General features: G+C 35.1%; 1 pseudogene; it reads left to right on the top strand.

The window, feature by feature from the left end:
* LOC128106674 (nuclear pore complex protein Nup54-like) overlaps positions 1 to 17,156 on the top strand; it is a 34,651-nt pseudogene extending 17,495 nt beyond the window's left edge.
* Positions 17,157 to 17,646: the final 490 nt, after the last annotated feature.

Genomic DNA, 17,646 nt, shown 5'->3' with positions numbered 1-17,646 from the left:
CTCTGTGAGTTCGAGGCCAGCCTGGGCTACCAAGTGAGTTCCAGGAGAGGCGCAAAGCTACACAGAGAAACCCTGTCTCGAAAAACCAAAAAAAAAAAAAAAAAAAAGAACATGTTGTTAGTAAATTCTTGACAGTCTTCATTCCTCAGGCTATTGGGTGCTTGCAGTGTTGGTGTGACTTCACATAATATTTAAAACTTCCAATACTATTTCCAGTATTTTATTCATAATTTTTGTATAGTTTAATATTAGTTTGAGAATGCCTTCTACTCCTTGATAGGATTTTCATTCTGATGACATTTGTTACTCAGATTAATTGTAGGAGAATTCACAATCTTATTTCACTTCTGTCAATCATAAAGCAACTCTGTCACTTCTATGCCTTCTTTAATTTTTCTTCATGATTTTTTGACAACTGGACATAGGAATTTCACATACTTCCAGTACATTTACTTCTGGATACTTGATGCTAGTTGGTGCTACATTAAATGGACTCACAGTTTGAAAATGGATTTAAATAGCTTCCTTATCCATTTTCTCACCACAGAATGAAATTATTTTAGCATAATTTCACCACACCTTTTCAAATTTAAAACTGTTCTTAAAGGTCATAAGCCTGTTTATAATGAACACTGAAACAGGCGTTATGGGGTCTGCATATGTCTGTACCAGCTCCTCTGTGTATATGTTACAACTGTTAGCTTGGTGTTTTTATATAACACCTAACAGTGGGAGCAGGTGTTTCTCTGATTCTTTTGACTGCTCTTGGGACTCTTTTCTTCTTATTGGGTTGCCTTGTCCAACCTCGATAGGAGGGCTTTTACCTTATTGTATGTTGTCTTGTTTGTTGTCTCTTGGAAGTCTGTTCTCTCCTAAAGAGGAAACAGAAGCAGAGTGGATCTAGGAAAGAGGGAAAGTATGCTGTGTTTGGGGGAGCTGGAAGGAATGGAATGTGGGGGTGGAACTGTAGTTGGAAGGTATGCGCGAAGGATCAGTTAAAAAAAACATTTTAGCATACTAGTTTTTCTTTCCACTTTATTGAGATATAGTTGAGAGATTATATATTTTTATGATGTAATGAATTGATACACATATATCATGAAATGATTATAATAAATTAAAGGAATTGATATACCAATCACCCCAATTAGTTAATATTTTAAGAAGTATCTTCATGCCGGGCGGTGGTGGCGCACGCCTTTAATCCCAGCACTCGGGAGGCAGAGCCAGGCGGATCTCTGTGAGTTCGAGGCCAGGCTGGGCTACCAAGTGAGTTCCAGGAAAGGCACAAAGCTACACAGAGAAACCCTGTCTCGAAAAACCAAAAAAAAAAAAGGAAAAAAAAAAGAAGTATCTTCATTTCTTTAAAATATGAAAACATACTGACATCTAAAACATCAACAGATCAAAATATGGCTTGAATTTGAAAGAAGTTTGTATGATCAATGACAAAAATCTCTGTTCAGTTTGCCAGTTTCCTTAAATTCAAATCCTGAAGAAAACCTTCATCATAAACTTAAGCTAGACATATGTACATAGCAGAAGGGTATGTCCTGAAAATCAGTCCCTGGAGTCATTCAAGAAGAGTGTTGAACATTCTTTAAATTGAGGCACACAGCCCATGTGACAATCTGATCCACTTTGAGCAGATCACAGGCAAATTGTGCAGAAATAATAGACTGATATAGGCATCTACTTGCTGCTAAGTGTCACACACTGATTGATTTTTTATGAGATGTGTTTTTATAAGGTTGTGTATTCTTAACTCACTTTTCCTTCTTCTCCCTTCTTTGAGTGTATAATATGCCTGTGTGTGTCCCTGTGTGTGTTTGTGAATATGGATGCTCAAGGTTGATGCTGCAGATCTTCCTAGATCACTCTTCTGTCATGTTCTTTGAGGCAGAGTTTCTCAATCAAAGGCAGATCTTTATGATATGGCTAGTATCACAAAGTATTTATGTGAGTTCTGGATTTGAAGTCTGGTCCTCTTGCTTATATAGCAAGTGCTTCAACTACTGACCATTTCTTCAGCTACTGTACTTCAAAAATTTATAAAATTTTGCTTATTGTCTCAAAGCACTGTCTGGCTGATCCTTGAGTTTAATGATGCAAAGAAATAGAGTTAAAAATTGTAATTTAATTCCAGATTTTGTAATAGAAAAATCTCTCAAGATTATTTATAAAAAGTCTTTTTACTTTCACTCTGTAAGGTTAAGATTTTTTTTGAAAAACATAGGCATGCATATATTGTAAGAAACATAACATACATAAGCTGTAGTATTATCTATGGTTTTGGAAATCCTCTGGAGGTCTTAGAATATGTCTTCAGCAGATGAAGCATTGGTGTGTATCTAGACAAAAGCTGGATTCATACACATAAATATGAATGGCATGTTTGGATCTACAGCAGGTGTCACTGTTTCTCTTATTAATCATTTCTTGATTATTTTTGAGAAAATGTATGTATCTACAAATTAAAATTTGTATATAAAATACAAATTTTCAGTCACTCTCACTAGGCTCTTTAATTTTTAAAAATAGTAATTTATAATGTTGAAATTACTGTTTTTGGAATGAACCAAGTTGCTTATAGGAAATATTCTTGATTGAAATAATACAACCTATACATAACACAGCTGAAATATATACCAGGACAAATCTTATCCCCGTATATCTAACTGATAGTTATTCTGGAGTTTGTTTTGAACATAAGTGACAGATTTTGGATATTTCCTATGGAGAATGTCAGCCCAAGTTTTAATTAATTTTTAGAATGACAAAGAAATCAGAAAAATATAATTGTAGTCTAACCATACAAATTTCATTCCATTTTCTGTTAAGTCATAAGCAAATACCTCTTAAAACATTAAATATATTCAACTATTAAAACTTTGAAGAGATGGACATCTTAGTCAGTATTTTATTGCTATAAGGAAACACCACACTAAGACAACTCACAAAATGAAGCATTTAATTGGAGGCTTGTTTATAGTTTTAGAGGATTAGTCCATTATCATCATGGAGGAGATTGTGGTGGCCTGTAGGCAGCATGGTGCTGGAGATGTACCTTAGAGATTTATATCCTGCTCCCCAGGCAGGAAAGAGGGGAGGGAGAGAGAGAGAGAGAGAGAGAGAGAGAGAGACAGACAGACAGACAGACAGACAGAGATGAGAGAGAGACAGAGACAGAGACAGACAGGGAGAGACAGAGACAGAGAGACAGAGTTAGACACAGAAAAAGAGACAGAGACAGACAGACAGAGGATAGAAATTAGGTCAGGTGTGAACTTTTTACATTTTAAAACACACACCTAATGACACATTTCTTCCAACAATGCCATACCCACTCCAGCAAGGCTATATCTAATCCTTCCCAATTACACTGACTGGGGACCAAACATTCAAACATATGAGCTTAGGGGAGACATTCTCATTCAAACCACCACAATGGAATAGATAAATTTTCCTATTTCCCACTATATACATTGTAATATATGATGATGAAAATATAAGAAGATTCTGAAAGATGGTTAAAAGTAGTTAAATCACTTGTGCTTACAGGATCCTTGGTGTGTATGTGTGTGTGTCTGTGTGTGTGTGTGTGTAGGAGTACACACTGCGTGTTTCTTAGGCTTTGATTTATTTTTTCTCAAGCATGAAAGTAAGGGAGGCTGATAAGTGCCAATGAACAAAAGCAAAAATGGCCCAACAAAGGCTGCTCCTTGGGAACAAAGATACCTAAAGAGGCAGCTCAAAAGATAGGAAGTTAGGGCTGGAGAGATGGCTCAGAGGTTAAGAGCACTCACTGGCTGCTCTTCCAAAGGTCCTGAGTTCAATTCCCAGCAACCACATGGTGGCTTACAACCTTCTGTAATGAGATCTGGTGCCCTCTTCTGGCCTGCAGGGATGTGTACAGGCCGAACACTGTATACATAATAAATAAATAAATCTTAAAAAAAAATAAGATAGGAGGTTTGCTGAGGGTTAGTGAAGAATAATCAATCCTTTACACAACCACACTAGCATGGTGGAAAAGGTGTCTTTACATCAGCTACTCACTGGAATATCATCTGAGAAATCCAATAGAGGTTTTGTTTTGTTTTCCCAAGAACTGATAATAAAGTCACTTTCCTCTTTCTTATGTTCCTGGATGACATAGAAACTCCTTTTGTAGCTTGGACTTTCTTCTCCATCTCTACAACAGTAGTACGTTTCCCTCTACTGCCCCACAGAAGAGGTGTGAGAAAAGACTCAGTGAGAGGCAGAACTAACACTCATCATTTCTCAGCAGTAAGAAGGCCTTATTATTTATTATGTATATATGTATGTGTGTATGTATGTGTGAATTTATTTATTTATTTATTTATTTATTTATTTATTTATTTATTTACTTACTTACTTACTTCTTTCATATAATGCATCCTGACTGCAGTTTCCCCTTCCTCCACACCTTCCAGTTTCCCTTGCACCTTGCTTCTCCCCCAGATCTACTCCTCCTCCATTTCCCTTCAGAAAGAATAGGCCTCCCAGTGATATGAACCGAACACAGAATAACAAGGTACAATAAGAATAAGCACATATTCTCATATCAAGACTGGGCAAGGCAACCCAATAGGAGGAAAAAGTTCTCAATAAAAGAGCCAGAGAACCCCACTCTCACTGTTAGGAGTCCCACAGAAATACCAAGCTGAAAACCATAACATATATGCAGAGGACGTAGCACAGACCCATACAGGCTCCGTGATTGCTGCTTCATGGATGCCATGTGCACAGTCAGACTTCCCACATTCATTCTATCATATAGCAAGATTCAGAAAGCACCAAGTCTGACTTGAAAAGGTCACTACTGTATTGATGTAAGAGAGTTAACTGAATCACCTTACAAATAGCAATGAACAAAGAGGCTGTGAATTTGAAAGAGAGTGAGAAGGGGTATACATGGTGCTTTGAAGAAAGGGAAGTGAGCAATGTAACTATATTATAATGTAAAAAATAATAAAAGAAGAAATAAAATGAATTTACAAATGTACACACACACAAAAGATGATTGAAGTTTTAAATAAAGAGCTAAAAAATTAAAACAAATGAAAGGGAAGCAGTCCCACTAGGAATTAGTAGTTATATAGAACATTTTAGAAATATAAAATGCAAGGCATTATAAAATGAAAAGCAAAGTGTACAAACTCAAAAAAAAAAAGAAATTGAAAAGAAAAAGGAAAGCCAGAGAAAATACGGAGCCAGAGAAATAGGACAGTAGAGTAGAAATGATCAAAATCAGTAATATTCAGTCGTGACCGCCTCAGAAGAGCTTATATCCCAAGAAAAGAATCAACCTGTGTGAACAGCATGCAGTATATACATGCAAACCTGGATGATAGTTTAACACACAGCTAAGCTACATGTTATGTTGCCTATTGCTATACATTATTGAATACTGTCATGCCGTATAATGCAATCTATAAAAGATACAGTAAAATATAATATAAAACAAGAACAAATTCTGTACTCTCTCAGAAGGTACATGCTAGAAATGGAACCTTGAGGACTTGAAGCTTCACTGGGTGATTCAATTAATGTCAGTGAATGTGAAGGCTCAGGACACTGACATACACTAAAGCAGTCTTTATAAATACCTTGTGATTAGGCTATATTAAAGTTATAACAAACTATTTTTTCAGTAATAAACATAGATTACTGAAATAGCTTTTTTTAAAATTTTAGAACCTTTTATAAAACTTTATCCTCTCCTCCAAAAGGGTAAGTTCTCTGATGGAGGAACAGCAAAGCCTGGTAGGTTCAGTTAAAGCAGGACCAAGCCTCTGCCCTCTGCCTCAAAGGTGTCAGACCAGAGGTAATGGAATCCAGAAAGCCAACTCATGCACCAGGGATAGATCCTGATCACACTGCCAGGAGCCCTTCAAAGAGACCAAGCTACACAACTGTCTCCTGTATGCAGAGGGTCTATTCTGGTCTCATGCACGTTCCACCGTTGTCAGTCTAAAGTTTCTGAGTTCCTGTGAGATTGGTTCAGTTGTCTCTGTAGATTTCTCCATCATGGTCTTGACCCACCCTCCTCTTGCTCATATAACACCTCTTCCCTCTATTTGACTGGACTCATGGAGCTCGGCCTGGTACTTGGTTGTGGATCTCCCCATCTGCTTCCAAAAGTTACTGGATGAAGGCTCTATGATGACAGCCAGGGTATTCAGCAATCTGATTACCAGGGTAGGCCAGTTCAGGCACCCTCACCACTATTGCTAGTAGTCTAATCTGGGGTCATCCTTGTGGATTCCTGGGAATTTCCCTAGCACCAGGTTTCTCCCTTACCCCATAATGTCTCCCTCTATATAATAATAAAATGGGAAGTAACACAGCTTGATAAAGAGCAGCTCCATATGTAACAGGAAAATGGGAAAGAAAGAAAACTTCCTGCATTCTGATAAAATGCTTTTCTGCAATGAAAATCACAAGAAATAAACAAAAATATGCCACAACTAATACATATATTCACAATGCCACAGGGTACAAAATACAAACACACACACACACACACACACACACACAATACAAAAATCAGTTGTATATTGTATTTCTAAGTCTTAGCAATAAAAATTAGTAACCAAAATTTAAAATATAATATGATTCATAATCACTTTGAAAGGAAGGAAACAAAACAGGTCAGATTCTTCAATGTTAAACTTTAAGTGGTGCTAATAAAAATGTTTTAATAAACTGAAATAAAAAGGTACATCCTGCATTCATATTGTGAGACTCAAATTAATAAATTATTTTCTCTTGTCAAATTGATAAATAAATGAAATGTAATTCCAGTAAAACATTGTGGAAATATATGAAATTATTGTCAAATTTGTATAAGGTAAATTAACTAAAATTGTTAAGCTTATCTTAGTAATAAAGAATACACTAGGATAATAATCTATTTGATCTCAAATCTTTTAAAATGTAGTACATTAATCAATATGCTATTTTGTATTAAAAGAATTGACACAGTATCTATTCAATGAAATGCAATAAAGAAGACAGAAATATACCAGGCAAATATGCTTGATTAATTTTCAAAAGAATTGTAAGGGCAAAAGAATAGAGAGTGTCTGGACTTTTCAACAAATGGTGATGAAGCAATTTGATATTTATCTGTTTAAAATTTACCAAAAGATGTATCTAATATTTGCATTTGAGGTATAAATCTGTGGAGCTATGAGAAGTCCATTAAGACAAAAGTCTTCAGAATCTAGGGCTTGGTATGTAGTTCCAAGACATAACATCCAATGCACCATCTACTAAAACATAAACTGATAAACTGGGCTTCCTCAGAGTCAAAAGCATATATATGTTACATAATACCTTGGGTGTTAAATATCTCTGAAGGCCTATAGATTAAAGAGATGGTCCCCAGAAGGTAGCTATACAGGGCTGGTGGATGTCTTGAGAAATTCAGAGGAGTGGAATACAATAGCTCACTTTGGATGTACACCCATGGGATTATACAACTTTAGACTTTTCCCTTTCTTTCCTGCTTCCTTATGTGATTAGTGTGTTCCCATCGTAACATGCTACCTTACCACACACACAGAACAGTGGGTGACAACTGACTGCAGACTGTGTACTCAAGCACTGTGAGACAAACTACATATTTTCTTTCTCTGTTAATTATCTCAGGTATGTTATTATCATGAGAGAACACTAGTACAACAAGAGTTCCTGTTAAGACAATTAAGATGGGCTGAACAGTAGGAGCAAATACCTATGAACCAGTCATCAGTGGGTTTCTGTTATCTAAAATAAAATAATACTCTGGATTCAAGACTATTAAGAGAGCAAAGACATGTAGAGAAATTTTCCCATGTGGCAAGTAAGTACAGGCAAAGAAGAATAAAGCATTGATCATCAAGGAGATGCATATTGAAATCACAATTATATACCATTACTCCTCTATAAAATACACTGAAAAATTGTAAAAAAAAAAAAAAGAAAAAACGCACATGTATTTGGAATATATTATTCCTTATTATAAGTTAAAAATATATAACAGGTATAATTATTGTCTATAATATATATTTATATTATATTATAAATAGTATAGTATATGTATTCCTTATAAAACTAATCATGCTATATTACTCTACCATCTAGTAATAAGAAGTCTGGCAGTTCATTTCCCCCAGAGAAAGGAAGATGGTCAAACAAACTCCTGTACATAGATGTTTATATTATCCTTATTAATAGTGTTCCAAAACTACCCACACCATATTGTGTTTCTATAAGAAAATAGTTAAGTAAACTTCTACATACATGGCACAGAATGTTACTTAGGAGGAAAAGTAGTTAACTATTAATCAAGGAAACACCCTAATTAAACCTTCAGTACTCTTCTAGTGAGAAACTACATTTATATAACACTCTTGAGAGATACAAATGCATGATTCATAGAATAAAAATGGCCACTAATTTCCAGATGACTTGAGAAAAGAGAAACAATGTGGCTGCAAAGGTCACCATGAGTGTTATGATTTGAAGAGGCTCATGTTTTTAACACTTAATCCACAGCTGAACACACTAAAGCAGGTTCTGAAGGCTTTAATGTCTTCTTTGGGGACAAGAATTGCCAAGGGTTGGTCCTTGGGTGTTTATTATTCCTGTGTTTATTCTCCCCCTCTTCCGCATCCTCTGCAGCAGTTCATCAACTGCTATGCTCTGCTCTCCCAAGCTCTCCAAGCCACAGTTTGCTGAACCTAAATAAACTCTTGTCTCTTTAGATGTTCACAGTGACACAAGTGTCCCACATACAAGTGACCATGATAAGGGTGTCAATAAACATACTCTGCATTTTCACTGTATTAATGTCAAAATTCTGGCTACACTATTGTAGTATACTTTGAAGAGAATGGGTACATAGTATATATGTACTATTTCTGCAGCAGTGTGTGAATCTACAATCATTGCAAAAGTAAACATTTAGATGAAAACACTAACCATCTGGTAATTAGTAGCCTCTTTATTATTCTATATTTTTATCTTTCAAGAATGTTATATGACTATAATTTCTCACTCAGAATAGTTCTGGGGTTTGTTTAGGGTATTTCCTTGGTTAATAGGTATTTTTTTCCAGTTAAACTTCTCTTTACAAATTAAACCTTATTCCATTGTTGTTTAACTTGTAGAAAGAAACTACACGGTGTGGGAAATGCTGTCACTCTATAACTTCCAGTTGTTCTTGTCCTTGATGAGATAAATGTGAAAACTATTTTTGGATCAGCAGAGGAATATCATTACTGAAGAGGATTGGATTTTTGTTTTCCCCATTGAATAAAGGTGAAAAAATGTGACTGCAATGAATTAGAAATGAAGGACATATTATGTATAATACACAGACAGCATGGCAGCCACATTTATTTAGTAAACATGCCAATGGGAACGTAATAATTTAAATAATAAAATAAATTTTTCTGTATTTTGCTATTAAACTTGGGAATAAAATATATTATAAAATTTTATTTGCATCATAAAATAAATCAGTTTGATAATCTTTTCTTGAATAACAAAGATAAACAGGTCTTGTAAGAGATATTTGGAATTCATCACTTTAAGTATTTGGATCCCTAAATCTACAACTCAGAATTAGAACAAAGTATTTACATTTTTAAGGTGTTTGGAATCTCATTCAAAGCAACAAATATATGAATTACGTCTATTTGTACCATTTCCTTTGTGATCTCTTAAATCATTGATTTTCTCTAGTCTCATTGACTTCCCTAGGTGATGTCAAAAGCAGTCTTTAGACACAGTAATTTATTAAATATTTTATAATTACTTCCATATTCAAAATTAGCTTTTTTTTTTCAGAGCTGAGGACCAAACCCAGGGCCTTGCGCTTGCTAGGCAAGCACTCCACCACTGAGCTAAATCCCCAACCCCTTAAAATTAGCCTTTAGAAACTGTGAAATAGTGATTACATTTGCTACTTAAATCAAGCAATTTGTTTTATTAAAATTCTTTCAATAAAGTTAATTTTGTTTTTATGTTGTGTATATATATGTTTGCATGTGTATGTATGTCCATCACATGTTCACAGTGCTTGTGGAGGACAGAAGAGAGCGTTAGACCCAAATCCTTTGAAGCTGGAATTGCAAGAATTTCTGATCCTCATGATGTTGGTCCTAGCAAAAGCAACACTTGCTGTCAACCACAGAGCTTTCTCTTCAACGCTTTTCTATGTCTCTTGTAGCTGGTAGGGGATCATTTTCTCTAGATTTGAAAAAAAAATTCTTCTATGATTTCGTTGAAAGTCTTTTCTACTACTTTGACTGGGACTTTCTACCCAATGCTCATAATTTGTATAGGCTGGTATTTTAATAATTTCCCACAGATCTCATATGTGCCATTCATGCTTTTAAAAATATGTCATGGATTTTAACTGGATGACATAATTCCATTACCTTATCCTGGAGCTGTGATATTCTGTCCTCCATATGACTAATTCTACTGGTGAAGCTTTCCACTGGGGATTTTATTTTGTTATTGAAATTTTCATTTTTAGTGTCATTGCATTTTGGTTCTGTTTTTTTTTTTCAATTTCTTTGCTGCATTCTATTCTCACATTGTTTATTGACCTTCATTCATATATATATATATATATATATATATATATATATATATATATATATATATTTGGAATTCATTAAAAATTATTGATATACTCTTTGAATTAATTCAAGAGCCTCTGTCTTCTTTGTGATTTTCAACACACAATCATTGTATGAATTCTTTGTCTGGAGTTTTATCTACATAACTGCCATTGGTGGCCATTCCTTTGTGAATGTTTACTTTTAGAGAAGACCCTTGTGTCTTGTCATGTTACCATTGCTTTTCAATTGGGTGCTCTACATCTGGAGTTAGCTTGTTGAGGCATCCCTACTGCTCCCTCCCTCAAGTACATCTGCTCTTTCCTAACATGAAGTTTAGGTTAAATAAAGGGTAAGAGGTATGCACAGCTAAGCAGTTCAGGTCAAGGCATATCCCATTCATCATTATTGTCTCAGCTCCAGTAACTCCTGCATGGTAGTAGGACAAGCTGTTAGATCTGTATGAATTTTTTTTTCTGAGAGATAAGCTCTGACTTTTGTTTGTAAGAAAGCCTCAAGTTTTTATTTCCTCCAGCAAGAAACTCCAGGAGGAATTCCAGTTTTGTAGGGTCCATAGTCTTTACAGTCTGATAAGAAAAGGGAAGAGATACAAATGTCTTTAGATTCTCTTCATTCTTGCCAGGACAGTTACATGGCTAGTTGTTTGCTTCTTCTTTATTCTGAGGTTACCACTGTCTCTCCATGCTGGTTAGCTGTATTATCACTATTTTGTCATTTCCAGGGCTTACACTCCCCTTTTCTCTTTAAAGTAGATTCTATTCTTTGCTATTTGGATGCTTCTACTCACAGTACCCCCCAATGACAGCTTCTAAGCCACCATTTTCATGGCCCCAAATTTCCCACTACATACCATAGAATCATTTCTATGCTTCCTATAGTGTTGTTTTGGTAGAAGTTAATATATATCCAAGGATATTTTGCAAGTTTTTTATTTGTATAGTGTAAAGTCACTGATATTTTGAACATATCAGTTAATAAAAAGAATAAATTATTACTTCAATGGGACACAAAGATGATTGCTATTAGTTTGACATAGGAGTTTTGCAAAAGACCAAGTGGGGCTATGCTGATAACATTTTTTTTCTGTTTTTAGATATATTTTTTGGTGGTGATGTCATGACAAAGAGAGGGTGTTTTGAAGATAAGATTTTAAAAAAATTTCTTCCTTAGTTTAGAGCTGAATAAATTCAGCATGAAATTATATTTGAGGAAAAGAGAAGTAGTTCCGGAGATGATGAATCTAAAATAAGTGAAAGACCATCTTGAAGGAACACTGACTGACACAGATTTCCACCCTCTACAAACCTTTTTAGAAGGTGAAGAGAAACATAAGTGGAGAGAACTCTGTAACCCCAGGTGGTACAGAGAGGATGTGATACTGAGGGCTGTCTTGGTCAGGGTTCTGTAAGAACAGAACTTAAAGAATGAATATAAATATTAAAAGAGGATTTATTAGAGTGTTTTATGGGCAATGGTCTGGTCAGTCTAACAGTGACTGTCTGTCATGACAGAAAGGCTGAAAATCCATGAGTTGTTCAGTCCACAAGTCTCAACTATTCCAATCCAATGCCAGAATCATGTAGTATTCCTGAAGAGCCTTTGATCCTCAGTCCACACTGGATTCCCAAAGAATTTTGTTTCAATAGCTACAAAGGAGCACCTCAGCACCAGGATAGATGAGTTTGTCAGTTTGGAGGAAGGGCATGCAGGCCAAAAGCACTTTCCTTCTTCTTTTCATGAGGGCTGCCATAGAGGTGTGGCCCAGATTTAGAGTAGGTCTTCTAGCTTCAAGAAATCTTAGTGAGACAATTCCTCCTGGGGCTGGAGAGATGGCTCAGCACTTAAGATCACTTGCTGCTCTTCCAGAGGATTATAAGATTTTCTGAACCCACATGGCAGTAAAAAACCTCTCTGTTATTCCAGTCCCAAGGGGATACATTGCTCCCTTGTGGCCTTTGTGGTCACCAGGCACTCATATGGTATAAAATCACATGTAAGCAACATACACATAAACGTAAAACTTAATTTTTTTAAAAGAGGAAATCCCTCACAGGAGTACTTAGCAATGTTGAATGGCTATGCTACAGGAAGATGTATGTGTTTATATTTATATTATCTTGATATTCATTAAAATGAAAAAAATATGATGAACTCTAAAAGGTTAGAAAACATCCTCATTATTCAAATGCCTTTATTTTCCTGTTTACTATAGTAATCTCCCAGGAAATTCTACACCACATATATAACAGTATAGTATGAAGTGATTTATTGACTGTTCTAAAGTATTCCAGAGGCTCTTAATGTTTCAAACCATGAACATTTATGAAAGAGATATCAATTTTTTTCATTCATAATGGTATAGCACTTTGCATTGAAGCACATTTTTCTGTTGTTGTATAAGAAACTCTTTTATTTCTATCTCATTTGCCAGCGTAGATAATTACAGAGTTAGTAATGTTATTATTTATTTACAGAATGCAAATAAATAAACATATCACAAAATTTAAGGAATTCAGATACATGACAGACACCCAGAATATGTTGATTCATATTATTTGGCTAACCTGGTTTTGCTTATTCTCATGGTATTTATTATTAAATAATTAACTCTGATTCCAAGATGAATAAAACTCTCTAACTTATTTTACGGCAGCAACAGATAAGCAAAGGGTTTATTTCCATAGCAAGTAAAATCATTTTTATGAAGGGTCCATCAGTTTGTAGTATGTTTACTCACCATGCTGGAAGCCCCAGGTTCCATGCTCAGCACCTCATAAAACTGAGTGTTGTGGCATATTCCTAAGACCTTAGGAAGTAAAGGCAGGAGGATTGGAAGTTCAGAAGCTCAAGGTCATTTTATGTTATATCATTTTTCAGGCCAGCTGGGCATACAGAGATCTTGTTTAAAAAAAAAGAAAAGAAAAGACAATCTTAGTACATGTAACTTCTTAACAGTTTGCCTGTATATATACATGTATGATTTTTCACTCACACAGACATGAAATAAAGTCTTAAAAAAATTGAAAATGATTGCTTTTATGTTGACTAGCCTAAAACACTGAAACTTGAGAAGGATTTTATTCAAACAATGCTTTGCTAGACACACTAGGCACATATATTGAAATGTGTATCAAACATTAGTTAAATATTATAATGTAGATTGTCACATTATTTTGTAGATTTATGTAGAAAAACATAGAGATTTTTACTAAAAGAATGCATGTTTCTAAGATTTTCTTTTGCTTAAGAGGCATCACTAGACTATATGAATATAAAATAAAATGGCACAAATCACATTGCTATTAAACCAAATTCACTTGAACTTGAATGTCAATTTGGTAACAGATTACAGTGATAAAATGTCCTTGAATGTTTGCCATTTTTTAGAGTAAAATTAGTGCATGTTTAAGAATGCCATTTCTTTGACTTTATGATATTATTTTGAACACTGATTTATTTTATAGTCATAATTTTCAACAACACATATGCTAAAAACAAAACATATTATATATGTCTAATAAGGTCTCAGAAGGTAATGACATTATTTAAGCTGAACATGATTAAAATTATCAGTCAGGCATATATTTTTAGCAGAATGCCTGGTCTTTTTTGTGAGTTAATTAGCATTGTTTCACAATGGTAATTACCGTGATGATGACCTCTATTAGGTATATAGGTCGACAATTCATTTGTGGGCTTAACAGAAATTGGCCTACATGGTATTTTATTAAAGTACACTTTTTTTCTAAGTATCGGGCACTAGAAAACCCTATTAAATAATCAGAAATTACATTTGTGCTATCCTCACTCCTTAACCTTAAAACAAAAGGTATTATACTGTTCATATTCAGGACAATATACTGTCGATTATATTTTTCACTTAATGAATCATTTTACAAATAAATCAAGTTATTCATTGCCATGCAATAACTCATTCTGAACTTTAACACCAATTAATTATTCTGATGGTTCTGTGTGTTGGTGGGGTTCAGCTGGATGATTTTTCTGCTTTAGTCACACTAAATGGATGGATGTGGGAGTAGATTACACAAGGGCTAGAACACTGAAGTTAAGACATCACACTCCTCTATAATCAACCCTTTTTATGTCTTCAAATATACTGTATTTTCCAAATAGTTATGCAGAACCTGTAGTACAATTGCTCGCTAAATGGGGAAGAGAAAAAAATCAGTGCTTTATATTGTAATGTTCTTTTCGAACCTTTGCGTCATTGATTTTATTTATTTTTCCATAGTCTTTTATGCTTTCTTTCTGATAATTTGAAGCTTATTTTTTTCTTTTCCTTTAAAATATTTTTTAATTTTAATTTTGTGTCTCAGTGTGTGTGCCTGAGTGCATGTAACCCACAGAGGTCAGAAGGGGAATCAGATCCTCTGGAGCTGGAGTTATAAAGGGTTATGAACTGCCCTGTGGGAAGTGGGAACTGAACCCAGGTCCTCTACAAGAGCAGTAAGGTATATTAACTATGGAGCCATCTCTCCATCCATGAGTTATTTATTTGAAGTATTCTTTTCTTACTATATTTATCCATTACTCTAAAAATTCTCTTAGTTCTGCTATTGTTATAGCTGATAGACTGTTTTCACATTAATTTAGTTAAAGCATTTCCTCATTTTCACCTATATTTCTTTGATCCATTGGGGAACAACAGTGCTTTGCTTAATTTCCACAATATTTACAAATTTCCCCTTTTTTCTCTATTAGCAATTATAATTTTATACTATTGTGATGAGAGGAAATATACTATATAATGAGTATTTTTCAGTTTCTGAAGGTATGTCTCTCTGTGTTGCTGAGTCCATTTAGTAAAGTTAACATTTGTTTAGGGCTAAGAAGCACTTGTGATTGGATAACCTACAAGAGGGCTTGTCCATGGAGAAAACTGCTCTCTGTCTCTCAGCAGCCACTGACTTTCTGTAGCTCTTCATCTAGCAGTGAGACCCTGTGAAACCTCCTTCATCCAACCTGGCATGTTAACTTGGACCTCTCTATGCAGGTCTTGTTCAGGTAACCATATTGTTGAGGTTTTATGTCTTGCTTAATTAAAATTAAGGAACTAGAGAGACAGTTCAGAGGTTAAGAGCACTTGTTGCATACTCAGTGAGGACTCATATTTCTACCCCAGCATGCATGTAACAAGCCAGACATCCTGCACTCACCTGTAATCACAGGTCCAATGTAGGTGGATGTAAGAGAACAAATGGGGCTTGCTGTCTTTCAGCATAGCAGAGAACATAGGAAGCCCAGGTTCAGAGAAAGACCCTGCTTCAGAATAGGCAGAAAGGGATAGAAGGGAACACCAAGACACTCTCTTCTAGTCTCTACACACATCTACACATGTGCACCCACTCACACAATGCACACATATTCACAAAAATAAATAGATCATTCTTAAAATAAAAAATTGAAAGAATGTTGTGAATATAGATGACTTTTATGATTAACAGAGATTAGATTTCCCATAATTATGAAAACCCCTTACTATTGAAACATAGAAAATGATTGTAAAATATTAGTCTGGTGGGAAAAAAACATACTAGGAGCTTGGAAATTCCTGTAGGTTTATAATAGAGGTAAATGTCATTCATCATTTTCATTGTATAAGATGATATTAGTTTCTTACTGTCAATGTACAAAACATTAAGACACTGAAAGATGATCACACAGAAGTTGTCATTTACGTTGTTGAGCAGTCTCAAAATGGCACCTCAAGAAAAGTCCCAGTGACAACACTGTGTGTCCACTTTGAGCAAACCAACATCAAAACACAGCTGCAGTAGCTCTGGGTGACTCTTTCTATAAGCAGAACAGAACTGTCTCCTGCTCATATCAAAGAGCTAGTGCAGAACCCTCCAGCTGCTGTTGATTTTATTATTTGGGAACAGGCCAAAGTGGATGACCCCTATTGTGAAAAATTAAATCCTGTCTCAATAGTGGGTTTCAAAGAACTGCTTTGAAGACTGAAGCTTCCAGATCAGATTACTAAGCAACCTCAGACTGGATTAGAAATCATATCTGAAGATATTAGTGAACTACAAACGAATACAACTACAACTATGGCCAAAATAGCACAATACAAGGAAACTAATAGATCTCTCCCACAGAAACCTACAGGTTCCAATCAAACAGGAAATTCAAAAAAAATGTGGCTATGTTATCCAGACTGATGAAGAACAATTGCAGGTTCAACTGATACCATACAGGATGAACTAAATATACTGACTCAGGTCAAAGGTAAACTAACGGAACTGATGTTCGGATCAGGATGCAGAATGATTTTGGAGCCGTAAAGTCTGAAGAAAGGTATTACATAGATATAGACCATTATGAGAAATCAAGCGGCATTTGAAACAATAACAGGAAGGCCTTAGCCATTAGATAAGCATCGTAAAAGATGACCTAAAAGACACGAAACTGGTAGAACATGGATTGAATGAAACCATCCATAATAGAGGCAGTATCCTTAGCTGACTGTTTACAAACTTGTTCCAGCAGTTTATAAAATGCGTCTTCTTGCTACATCAGGCCTTTCTTACAATGACCACACGGACAGGAAGAAGGATACTTTTTCTGGTTGGGATATTTGAGGTTCCTGAGGAATTACTATATAGAAAATCTGAAATGATCACCACAAAGCACTTCAAAGAGAATCTTTGAAAAAATCTATATCCAGAAGTGATATTTACTTAAGAAAAAGCACACAATCAACAAAAGTACATGCACTGTTGTACATTTTACAACATCAGTCAGCATAGTGACAATGTTTAATGATTATTTGCCATTCTCTTTTCTATAGCACAAAGTGAAACATAGCTACTTCCCAAATAACAAAATAAACTGTAATTATGTGGCTGTTGGAGACTATGCTTAAGAGTGTAAAAGCACCAAAACAAAACAAACAAACAAACAACAACAACAAAAACAAAAACAAAAGCCAGGCAGTGGTGGTGCACACCTTTAA

Source organism: Peromyscus californicus, unplaced genomic scaffold (genome assembly GCF_007827085.1).
Source record: "Peromyscus californicus insignis strain IS unplaced genomic scaffold, ASM782708v3 Scaffold_9__1_contigs__length_137607984, whole genome shotgun sequence".
Taxonomy (NCBI): Eukaryota; Metazoa; Chordata; class Mammalia; order Rodentia; family Cricetidae; genus Peromyscus; species Peromyscus californicus.
The sequence above is the reverse complement of the archived record's forward strand: the minus strand, read 5'-3'. Positions and strand labels throughout refer to the sequence as shown.